This window comes from Microtus oregoni, unplaced genomic scaffold (genome assembly GCF_018167655.1).
Source record: "Microtus oregoni isolate MIOR12 unplaced genomic scaffold, Mior012 000002F_ref0000024, whole genome shotgun sequence".
In the NCBI taxonomy this organism is placed as follows: Eukaryota; Metazoa; Chordata; class Mammalia; order Rodentia; family Cricetidae; genus Microtus; species Microtus oregoni.
Window position 1 is genome coordinate 34,064,067 of NW_024543061.1, and position 13,000 is coordinate 34,077,066.

The window sequence follows — 13,000 nt, forward strand, 5'->3', positions numbered from 1 at the left end:
TTAACCTGCAAAGTTTATTATTTTAATGGCCAAGTTATATTCTATTATATAAATGTATCTCATTTTCTTTATCCATTCACCCACTGACAGACATTTAGGATATTTCTGATTTCTGCCTATAATGAATAGAGCAGCAACAAATATGATTGGGTAAACATCTTTGGGGTAGGATGAAGCATCCTTTGGGTGTATACTTAAGAGTGTTATAGTTTGATCATGGGATGATGGAGGAAGGTCATTGGCTAATAAAGAAACTGCCTTGGCCCATTTTATTGGTTAGAACATAGGTGGGTGGAGTAAACAGAACAGAATGCTGGGAGGAAGAGGAAACGAGCTCAGACTTGACAGCTCTGCTCTCTGGAGCAGAGGCCATGCTCCCCTCTCCCGGGCAGACATGATGAAGCAAGCTGCCAGGTCAGACATTCTGAATCTTTCCTGGTAAGACTGGTGCTACACAGATTACTAAAAATGGGTTAGGCAAAATATGAGAATTAACCTGTAAGAGGCTAGAGCAAGTGGGCCAAGCAGTGTTTAAAAGAATACAATTTGTGTGTTGTTATTTCTGGTGTAAAGCAAGCCGGTGGCAGGAGGTGGGTGATGAAAAGCAGACCCGCAGCTCCCACAACAATGAGATAGTTTGATTCCCATCTTTCTGAGGAACTGCCATCCTGATTTCTGCAGTGGCTATACAAGTTTTCAGTCCCACCAGCCACAGATGAGTGTACCTCTTACACCACTTCCTAGTCAGCATGATCTGTCTTTTGTTTTATTGATCTTGTCCATTGTGATATAAAATGAAATAGTGAAGAAAGTTTGATTTGGATTTCCTTGTTGAATAAGGGTGTTGAACATTTCTTTAAGTGCTTCTCAGCCATTTGAGTTTTCTCTTTTGTTTTTTTTTCTTTATTTTTTTTATTTTTTTAGTTGTTGAAAAAAAATTTCTGCCTCCTCCCCATTTCCCATTTCCCTCTCCCTCCTCCCACACATTGCCTGCTCCCCCACTACCCTCCCCCTCTCCCCCTCTCCCCCAGTCCATTCCCCCTCCCTCTCGAGAATGAAGAGCAGTCCAGATTCCCTGCCCTGTGGGAAGACCAAGGTCCTCCCACTTCTATCCAGGTCCAGGAGGGTGAGCATCCAAACAGGCTAGGCTCCCACAAAGCCAGTTCATGTATTAGGATCAAAACCTAGTGCCATTGTCCTTGACTTCTCATCAGCCTTCATTGTCCACCATGCTCAGAAAGTTCAGTTTCATCCCATGCTTATTCAGTCCCAGTCCTGCTGGCCTTGGTGAGCTCCCAATAGATCAGTTCCACTGTCACAGTGGGTGGGTGCATCCCTCGTGGTCCTGACCAGGAGATAGAATTGCCATTTTTACTATGTTGATCCTCCCAATCCAAGAGCAAGGGAGATGCTTCCATTTTCTGGTATCCTCCTCAATTTCTTTCTTCAAAGACTTAAAGTTCTTGTCAAATAGATCCTTCACTTCTATGAACCTACAGTTACCCTGATACCAAAACCACACAAAGACTCAACCAAGAAAGAGAATTACAGGCCACTCTCACTCATGAACATGGATGTGGAAATCCTCAATAAAATACTGGCAAACCGAATCCAAGAACACATTAGAAAAATTATCCATTATGATCAAGTAGGCTTCATCCCAGGGATGCAGGGCTGGTTCAACATACACAAATCTATCAATGTAATCCACCATATAAATAAACTGAAAGAAAAAAACCATATGATCATTTCATTAGATGCTGAAAAAGCATTTGACAAAATTCAACATCCCTTTATGATAAAGGTCTTAGAGAGATTAGGGATACAAGGGTCATACCTAATTATAATAAAAGCTATTTATAGCAAGCCAACAGCTAACATAAAATTAAATGGAGAGACACTCAAAGCTATCCCACTAAAATCAAGAACACGACAAGGCTGTCCACTCTCTCCATACCTCTTCAATATAGTGCTTGAAGTTCTAGCAATAGCAATAAGACAACATAAGGGGATCAAAGGGATTCAAATTGGTAAGGAAGAAGTTAAACTTTCATTATTTGCAGATGATATGATAGTGTACAGAAGCCACCCCAAAAACTCCAGCAAAGAATTCCTACAGCTGATAAACACCTTTAGTAGCATGGCAGGATACAAGATTAATTCCAAAAAATCAGTTGCCCTCCTATACACAAAGGATAAGGAAGCAGAGAGGGAAATCAGAGAAGCATCACCTTTCATGATAGCCACAAATAGCATAAAATATCTTGGGGTAGCTCTAACCAAGGAATTTTCTCTTTTGAAAATCCTCTGTTTAGATGGCTACCCTGTATTTAAATTAGGATGTTTGTTCTCTTGATGTCCAGTTTTTTTGAGGTCTTTATTTAGGTTTTAGATATTATCCTTTTATCAGATTTGTAGTTTAAAAAATATTTTTCCTGTCTTTAGGCTGCTATTTTGCCACACAGAAGCTTTTCAGTTTCATGAGGCACCATTTATTAACTGTTTATATTTTGTTTTTTTTTTATTTGCCTTTTTTTAAAAACAGGGTTTCTCTGTGTATCTTTAGAGTCTATCCTGGAACATAGATCAGGTTGGCCTCAAACTCACAGAGATCTGCCTGCCTCTGCCTCCTGAGTCTGGGATTAAAGGTGTGTGCCACTATTGCCTGGCAATTGTTGATTGTAGTGCCTGTGTTATGGGTGTTCTGTTCAGAAAGTCTTTTCCTGTGCTGCTAAGTTCAAGAATATTTCCCACTTTCTCTTCTATCAGGTTCAGTGTATCTGGCCTTGTGTTGAGGCCTTTGATCCATTTGGAGTTGAGTTTTGTGCAGGGTAATGAGTACAGGTCTATTTGGTTTTTTCTACATGCAGACATTCAGTGTGACCAGCACCATTTGTTGAAGATACGTTTTTTTTTTCCAGTGTGAATTTCTGGCTCTTTATCAAAAACCAGGTGTCCATAGGTGTGTAGACTTATTTCTGGTTCTTCAAGTCTATCAGTGTTTCCATTTTTTGTGCCAATACCACCAAGCAGAGAACTTGTATGGTACTGACCTGAGCACTCTGCACATGCATTGCAATAAAAGTAAATGTATCCCTCTCCTTTTAATTAGTTCTCTGAGACTTTCATACAGTGCATTTCATGGTATTCACCCCTCCCAGACTCCTACCAAATCCATGTCTCTTCTCTTACCATTCAACAGAAACACATCAAATATAGTTTTTGCTGCTCACTTACTCTTGAATACGTGGCATTCTCTGCCTTTGCTCAACCCACCATGGGCTGGACCTTTAAAGAAAACTGGCCCTTCCTCTCCCAACAGCTCTAATTGTCCATAATTCTTTAGTCAGGGAAACCCCACTACCACCTCCCCTAGCTCCGTGCTGGGCTTTTGTCTGGCTTGACCTTGTGCAGATCTTGTATATGCTGTCAGAATCACTGTGAATCCATACTGTGCAAATAACCTTCTGTGTAGGAAAATGTTTCTTCATAGTTTTTATTCACCACCTCTGTTCTTACAGTCATTCAGCCCCTCTTCCTCCTGAGCTTCAGTTGGGGTATGGGTATGGGTATAATGAAATAGATGTCCAATTTAGGGTTGAGAATGTTGCAGTCTCTTATTCTTTGCACCCTGAACAGTTGTGGGTATTTGAGGTAATGATCACATACTAAAAAGAAAAAGAAGCTAGCTTATCCAATGAAGGTTAACAGATGCACTACTACTCTATGTGTATAACAATAACTCATCAGCAGTCAGTTTAATGCTATGTTTATTTAGCAGAATAATAGTAGTAGGTTTTCCCCTAGAGCCTTTGAGCTGATCATACCACAGATTTTCCCCCACAAACTGTGCATCTGTGTGTTTCATCTTGTGGAGTGGACCTTAAGTGCAATCAGAAAGTGGTTGTTTGCTCCCATAACATTTGTGCCACTATTGAACCAGTGGGACTACCTTGCCCAGCTAGACATTTTGTAGCTTGTAGCATTCACAGCTGAAAGAGATTATTAATTTTCTCACCTGGTAGTATACATTGCACCTTCCAGGCCTATGAGAAATAGTTGGAATGAAGCTTTCAGGTGAATACCAGCTTGTCTTCTCCTTGTTCCGGGACTCAGTATGTGATGTCTCACTGTGAAGTTCTAGAGGGCAACCAAGGGCACTGGCAATATCTTGTAATATTTGGAGGTCTGTGTAACATCACTTGCCCACAACTGCACCTCTGACACTGGGCTTTTATTTGTTATCCTATGGTATCTACTAGAGATACAGCTGGTTCATTACAGAAAAAAACTCAATTTAAATTTTTTTTTATAAACATGTAAGCATATGTTTTAGGAAGTTTCTATAGTAATAAACTTCTGTATGACTTTCTCAAAAATGTCTTCAGTATTAGTTATCCCTTCCTATATTCCCCTACTCTACCTGCCTTCTCATTTAACTCTCCATTTAATCACTCCTGTTTTATTTTTTCCCTGTTTAACACTGTGTTCTATCTCTCCCCTCTCTCCCCCTTGAAATATCCTATATACTTTACTAATTTTATAACCTCTATGGGTATTACAAATGAAGCACATATCTAAAGATTCAAAGCTGAGAAAAAATACATGATATTTGTTTTTCTGACTCTGGGTTATCTCACTCAGAAGGATTAATTCCAGCTCCATATGTTTACCTTTTGATTTCATAATTTCATTTTTAACAGCTGAATAATATTCTATTGTTTAAATGTGACATGTTTTATTTATTTATTCATCGAATGAGGGAGGATATCTAGGTAGTTTCCAGCTTCTGGCTGTTATGAAAGAGCAGTAATGAACATGGTTTTGCAAGTGTCTCTGTAGTAGGATGTAGAGTTCTTTGGATATATGCTTAAGAGTGATATAGATGGATCTTGAGGTATATCCATTCCAAGATTCTTGGGGAACCACCGATTCATTTCCATAGTTGCTGGGCCAGTTTGCACTCCCTTTAGCAATGAACAAGTGCTTTCCTTTCTCTGCATCATTACCAGCATGTGTTATCATTTGTTTTATTGATCTTGGCCACCCTGATGTAAGATGAAATCTCAAAGTGGTTTTAATTTGCATTTTCCAATGGCTAAGGATATTGAACATTTCTTTAAGTATGTCATACCTTTCTATGTGTTTCATCTTTTGAGAATTCTCTGCTTAGTTCTTTACCGCATATTTAATTTTAATTGTGTTATTTGTTTTCAGGATGTTCAGTTATTTTATGTCTTTATATTTTAGATACTAACCCTCTATCAGTTGGTCTCGCTTTTCTAAAGCTCAAAGATATCATTAAGTTATTAATACAGGATCTATCTATTGATTTATTTATTTAAATGTAGGCTCATTAGAGCTGTAAATGTTCCTTTAGCCTTAATTATATTCCATAGATTTTAATTTTTTGATTTCTCTCCTGACCCAATTTTCACTCAGTATTGTGTTGTTTACTTTCCATGAGTGTATATTTTTTAAAAATAACATTTCTATTGTTGCTGAGATCCAGGTTTATTCCTTCATAGTAAGATTGAATGCAGATTGTTATTTCAGTAGTCTGTTATTTCTTTAGACTTGCTTTATGTCCTAATATGTGGCCAAATTTGTAGGAAGTTCCATGACTGCTGAGAAGGAATTGTATTTAGGGTCTTAATGGAATGCTCTTTAGAAATCTGTTAGATCATTTGATTTATAATGTTATTTAATGCCAACATTTCTCTATTTAAGTTCCATCTGAATGATTTGTTTGTTGATAATAGTGGAGTAGCAAAGTCACCCACTATAATTGTGTTAGGATCAATATGTGATTTTAGAATATAATTATTTTTCTTTTATAAAATTGAGTACTACTGTGTTTGGTGTAGATATTTAGAATTGTAACATCTTCTTGATGATTTTTTCCTTTAATGAATGTGTAGTGTACTCTCCCATGTTTTCTGAATATTTGTGGTTTGAAGAATATTTTACATGCTATTAAAATGGCTATGCTTGCTTGTTTTTTAGTTCTACCCTCTTGGAATACCTTTTCCCATCCTTTTACCTTAATGTAGTTTCTTCCCTTGATAGTGAGATGTATTTCTTGGAGGACGCAGAAAGATGGATCACATTTTCTAATCCAGTCTGTCAATCTGTGTCTTTTTATTGTGGAATTGAGGCTATTACTATTGAGAGTTATTATTGAACAGTGTTTACTAATCCTTGTTATTGTTATGATATTGTTTTCTTAGACTTATTTTGAGTAACATTTCTGGTGTTATTTATTCCTTGTGATTTTTTTGGGTGTGTTTAATCTTCACTTCAAACAAATATTTCCTTCTATTATCCTCTGTATAATTGTTTTAAGATTATTCCTTAAATTTCTTTTTATAATGGAAAGTTTTTGATTGTAAGTGATAGTTTTGCTAGGTATAGGAGTCGGGGTTTACACCTGTGGTCTTCCAGAACTTGTAGAGCATTAATCTTGGCCCTTCCAGAGTTCAAATTCCCCATTGAGAAATTAGGTGTTATTCTCATAAGTCTGTTTGCATATGTTACTTGGTATTTTTTTCTTTCAATTTTTAATATCCTTCCTTCATTCTGTATATTTAATGTTTGTATTTATATATTATGAAGAGTTTTTTTGGGTGCTGTCTTTTTTTTATTTTATTTCTTTTTTTTCGGTTTATTTATTTATTAAAGATTTCTGTCTCTTCCCCGCCACCACCTCCCATTTCCCTCCCTCTCCCCCAATCAAGTTCCCCTCCCTTGTCAGCCCAAAGAGCTATCAGGGTTCCCTGCCCAGTGGGAAGTCCAAGGACCACCCACCTTCATCCAGGTCTAGTAAGGCGAGCATCCAAACTGCCTAGGCTCCCACAAAGCCAGTACGTGCAGTAGGATCAAAAACCCACTGCCATTGTTCTTGAGTTCTCAGTAGTCCTCATTGTCCTCTATGTTCAGCGAGTCCAGTTTATGCCAGGTTTTTTCAGACCCAGGCCAGTTGGCATCCTCCTGAATATTAACCTTCATCAGGCTGTCTTAATGGTACTCTGTATGCCTCTCGTATCTATCTTAACAGACATCCCTTTCTTCAGAGGTCTGGCCATGTGTACCTCTAGCTCTAGTTTCAGACTTTTATGTGTGTGTATGTATTTGTGTGTGTATGTGTGTGTTGTGTGTATGTATGTATGTACGTGTGTATGTATGTATTGTGTGTATGTGTATGTGTGCATATGTGTATGTATGTATGTATGTATGTATGTGTGTATATATGTGTATGAATATGTGTGTGTTGTGTGTATGTATGTATGTACGTGTGTATGTATGTATTGTGTGTATGTGTATGTATGTATGTGTGTGTGTATGTGTGTATATATGTGTATGAATATGTGTGTTTGTGTGTATGTACGTATGTGTGTGTGTAGGTAAATAGACTCCAAGCTGACCCTAGGAGTCTTAGTTAATCACTCTCCACCTTATTCACCGAGGCACAGTCTCACCATTACAGCCCAGAGCTTGCAGCTTCAGCTAGTTTAGCTTGTCAGCAGTTCCTGGGGTCCTTGTCTGTGTCTCCCAAGCATTTGGATTACAGGCAGGCGCCACACCCACCTGGTGTTTATGTGGATTCCAGAGATTTAACTCGCATCCTCATACTTAAACAGCAATTGTTCTATTCTAGCCCTTCCGCTTTAGGCTTACCCGGTCATGGGCAGCCAAAGCACTACAGACCATCCAGTGAGTTTCCAGGAGGAGATTTTTGTGGGTTCACCATGAATTATGTGCTGTTCTCTGAGAAAATGGAAACAGCACCTTGATTGGCTGGCCATACCCAATCCCCTTAGGTGAAACAGAAGTATTGAATTCAGCCTTCACATTTTAAGAGGAGGGGAAAGGTTGGTGGCTTCAAAGTAAAACTAGAGCATTGTTCCCCAAAAAAGGCAAAGGGAAAGTCAAAACTGACAGATCCCATTCCAAGTGAGTTCAGGATGCGGGACATCAGCACACACACATGTAAAACCGTGAGCCAAGAAACGTTAGTGCAGCAGATGGGTAAACCTGATGTGGATGAGCTGGTTTTCTGTGTTCTTTTCTTACAGACAAGACCTCAAGGTTCATCCACCTGTTGAGCCTCTGGTGAGCCCCCTGTTCTATGCCTGGTGCTACACTAGAAGCTGAGATCAAGGCAGTAGCAAGACCTTCAAGGCACCCATATCTGAAGTCTGCTTGAAAGCTGAACCATGCCACAGCCATGTTCTGTTTCCCTCCAGCTAGGATTTTCATTGTATCTCTCTCCTCCACTAAGACTGGGACCTGCTCACATCCCCCTGCATCCTAAGAGCATGTTCTTCCATGGAAGCATGTTACAGAATGGGATGTATCATTGGAGACGCAGGTAAGAAATCTGAAGCCAATGACCTCATCTAGCCCTCAGCAGCCTCCGTCCTGGCTCTTGTCCCCACCGCAGGTACAAGGACAAAAGGCCCATTGTCCTTAGAAGCCTATAGGATAAATGGAGAGCAAATGTGTCTTTGCTGGTTAATCTGCCTTGATAAGGAGTATTGTTTTATCTCCTGCCATCGCAAGGGTTTCAAGGGGTGAATTCTCCTGGGGACAAAGTCTGCCTTGTCTTTTATGACTCACTGAGAGGATGAAATTGACCTTTCATATACTCTGTGGTTGTCACAGCTCAAGTGCCAAGGTGTTAGGGAGCCTTGAGAATATTCTCCTTCCCCCCAAAACAGGCAATACGGAAATACTGTGTGTGTCTCTTCAGCTTCATGTTTAATTTTTAAAATTAAGACTGTATGAGTAAATTCCTATGATAAACACAAAGACAATACAATGACTTGCCTCCTGTTCCCCAGCACCTCCTTCTACTTTTCCCTAGCAATGTCATTTGCATTTAGGATTTGCTAAACGGGTGATAAGTCAGTAACAATACTCTTTTATACTAATTATATTACATCCCAAGTACGCAGTTTACTGTAGATTCATTCTGCATTGTCCATGGTGTGCTTGGTCAGTATTATGACACATACCTACCACTGTACGGGAAATTATAAAGGAGTCTTTCTACCCTCAAAGTCTTGTGTGCTCTACCAGATCACCCACGTTCCCACCTCCCACTCTCCCCAGGCAGGTGCCAATGCTTTCCCGCTCTCCAGCTTTACCTGTTCCAGAATGCCATAGAGGTAGGATCATCCCAGTGGTCACTCAGACCAGCATCTTTAGCTAGACATTGGGATAACCTTTCCCCTTCTTGTGTGACTTGATAGCTCATATCTTTTTACTACTCAATAGTTTCTTCAGGTGCTAGGGATTGAACCCAGGGACTTTGCCAGCTGGGCAACTGCTGTGCCATGGAGCAGCATCCACACCTCTTTGCCCAATAGCTTCTACCTTACTCTAAAAGCTTTTCATGTAACAACTGATATTCTTGGCCCTATATCCATTTTCTTTTTTATTATTTCCTATGAGATAACCTAATTTTAGAAAAGGCCTTATTGTATGTGGTATTTCAAAAACTAAAATGACTAAAAAGCAATTCTAAGTGTTTTTGGTAAGGTAGAGAAACAGAGCAAACTCTAATATGTCAACTGTGATTCAGCTACATTAAGTTGGCATGGGCTTCAGGCAACATTGGTACTCATGGCAATTGTATCCAGATGAATTTATATATCATATAATTAGTGTTTCTCCAGAAATAAATGATCTCCTGGTTTTTCCCCCAGCAACATTGGAGGTCCCACTTACAGTAATAGCATTCACAGATTCACATTTGATACATGGGTCCCACATTTTTTCCTTTCTATTTATATTTCCAGAACGTACCTGATCTGTCTAGCAAAGTAATTCGGTAAAAGGTGTTCCTGTCCAGTCATACTGTGACACTGAGGCTGGGATGGGAGCTCACTGTGGCGAGTACAGATCACAGAATGCCAGGCCTGAGCAGACTGTCCTTGCCTTGCCCCGGAAAGATGTGTTCTTAAACATCCATTTCTCCCCAAGACTCGGTGTATTCACACAACTAATGATAGTTCCCGCCTTCGAAGATGTTCTGGAGGTCAAAGGGGAAAACCTTTGGAGCGTATCGACAGCAGAGGCAACAACAAAACCCCTCTGCACACAGCAGTAATCTATGCAGGGCCTTTGGTTCATGGAGAAAGGAAGGGCTGAGTCCATTTAGGTGATCATTAAATTAGTCCTGACTGTCGGCAGTGGCAAAAGCAGGATGGATCCTGTCACAGATGTGTTCCTAGACATAGCTAAGTCTGTCCAGGAAACCAGCTTCACTGAGGTGAAGGGAAATGAAAAGGTCAGGGGTCATGTGAAATGGCACAGAATTGAGCACATCCCTTCTCCTTTTTGGACTCAACCCCTGCTATGACCGAGTCACTGATAATAGCTGCACTCTTCACTCTGCCCGCCTCAAAAGTCCCATTTCCGGAGCAAGTGTCTGTACCAGAGATGTCATTAGTAGTCAGTGTGATTCCCAAGTAGGAGTGTGAGTGTGTTTGTGTTTACTTGTGTGGGGGGGCCAGAGAGCGACTTTAGGGATCTTCTGAAACCGTCCCCCACTTCATTGTTTTGAGACAGGGTCTCTCACAGAATCTGAAGCCCACTTTGTAGTAATACTGATGGCTGCTTAGCTCCAGAAATCCTCCTGTCTCCCATGACTGGAATTATAGGTGTGTCTTAACATTCTAAGCTTTTAAAGTATGTTTGAGGAGTCTAAACTCGGGTCCTCATGCGCACATTGCAAGCACTTTCCTGTCTGAGCCTACTGCCCTTGTGCGTGTTTTCCAGATTTGGTTAACAGTTAACTTGAGGTTAACTGAAGGATTCCAAATCACCCCTTGCCTGTCCCCAATCCTCTTTCTCCTCTTATATAATTTCACCATAAGATATTAATAATACAAGAAATCTAAATCTTAGATTCCACATTATACAAAGTGAGCCAGGAGTTCCTGCATCTGTGCCTCCACCAGTGGGCTCTTGACCCTCTGTGGATCATGTTTCTTCTTGTGTCGTTGCTGCTCTGCTTTCTCTGTGCCTCTGCACAGAGATGTCCTGAACTTGGCAGCTCTTACAGGGTGATGACCAGGAGGCAGCAAGACAGCAAGACCCACTGGCCTATTTTTCTTGTTTAGAGAGGACAGTTCTACGTGCATTCCTGAATTATAGTTCTGTAGAAGAAGAGGAGGAGGAGAAGGAGGAGGCAGAGGAAAGAGATGTAAATCTCATAAGATTCTAGACATTGAACATCATTTCTTTATCATGATTTACACTCTTGACTTTTGAGAGCAAATTTGCTTTATCCAAGGTAGATTACAAACCCAGCACCAGCCTGATCCCTTACACCTTTGTATATCCAACAGACATACAGATGTCAATCCTAAAAAGCATGCTTGAAGGGATTATGGGAAGGGAAGCCCTGGAAGACAGGAAGACAATGATATGATGCTGGGAAAGCAATCACCCAGAGAGATACCAGGAGGGCTCTATTACTGAAAACTACAGATCCCAGCAAAGATGATCACCTGTTAGGGCTAGAAAGGAACTCAATTGCGGTTTTTACTGTTTTAAACAAAGCAATGGTGAATTAAGGTCCATTTAGCAGTCCCGTGATAGAGTATCAGAAACGAGATAAGCTTAGTGGTTAATGATCATAGACCGGGCAACGAGAATGGATTTGAAGCCAACTTGTACTTTTAATCATTCATTTCAATAAACCAATCCAACGCTGAAGCCCTGCGTGTGGCAAATGAGATCATGTTCATCTCGGTATTCTTGAAATTTTGATTTGATAAAATAAAAACAGAAATGCTTAGTTCAGGTAGAGTTTTATGAACTGTTCCCTTTTATTCAAGTGTTAAGGATTCTGAATGAAGGGGCACACTGCATGGAGCACCATTTTGAACGCTCTCACCCTAAAACCCCATGTATTCTGAAGAAGCTGGGCAAGCCTATCAGCAACAGCATGGAAAATACTGTCTTAAATAAGTGAAAGCTGAAACTGTATGTGTTGGCACCCCCATGAAAGCAAGGATTGGAAGTATGGCTTCTGATTACTTCTCCAGGACTCAGGTCAAAAGTGCATCATTAATGCTGTCTTCGTTGCTATTGAAAGTGGATTCCGTTTTACATCAGTCCTATTTACAGCAGCTTTCCCGGGACTCAAAACAAAACAAGGCTCACCTGCCCACTGGTGTGCAAGCTCCGCAAAGTACAGTCTTCTATTGTGACATGCATCCTGGCGGCAGGCCACTGTCTGCCCAACCCTACTGTAGGGTCAGAACCACCCCCTTGCCCTACCCACCCCCACCACCCCATCCCATAAAATCACTGAACTCTTGGGACGGTACTAAGAACCTGGAAGAAGCATTCAGCATCTCTCTCGAGATGAATAAACTACATGGAAGACTATGGGTATTTTATGATCTGTTATAGACGGATAATTCAAGGTGCAGTTTGGTGGGTTTTTTTTTTTTCTCCTTAAAGTAAGAAAGCTTAGCAGTGAAACTCATTTTCCACAACTCCCGGATGGTTTTGCAATGAATCTGTGAACTTAATCAGCTTCCTCTGTTGAGGCAATCTCCCCTAATTGTGTTCTTGTGTGGAATAGACATGATGACAAAAATGCTACCTCTCTGGAAAGAAAGTGTGGACCTCCGTTCCCCGGGTAGGAACAGCCTAAGTCCCTGGTGAAAAGGAGCCAGGATGGTGCTGACTCCGGAAGTATTTGCCTTCTGGATAATTGTGCTCACACTCTTCCTTCTTGGTCAGCAGTAGCACAACGAAAATCCTGAACTAAGTATCTCTGGGACCGTAATGGTCTGGTAGCTAAGGGGACTGCCAAGTAGATCTCGAGAAATTTCCACTAGACTTCTCCAGAGCGACGAGAAGCGATAGCAGAAATGAACGAGGAGATGGACCACAGAACCCGAATGTCTTGAATTCACCTCCTTTTCCCGGTCTCTAGGAGCCAATGCCCTCTTTTCCTTACCCTCTGTGCCAATAA

At 40.6% G+C, this 13,000-nt stretch overlaps 1 long non-coding RNA gene across 1 annotated transcript in view; it reads left to right on the forward strand.

Annotated features, from left to right (window-relative positions):
* LOC121437601 overlaps positions 1-13,000 on the forward strand; it is a 300,255-nt gene that overhangs the window by 120,238 nt on the left and 167,017 nt on the right. The window contains exon 2 of the long non-coding RNA XR_005972987.1: positions 8,076-8,371. This is a non-coding gene — a long non-coding RNA (uncharacterized LOC121437601). The remainder of the gene's footprint in view (positions 1-8,075; positions 8,372-13,000) is intronic.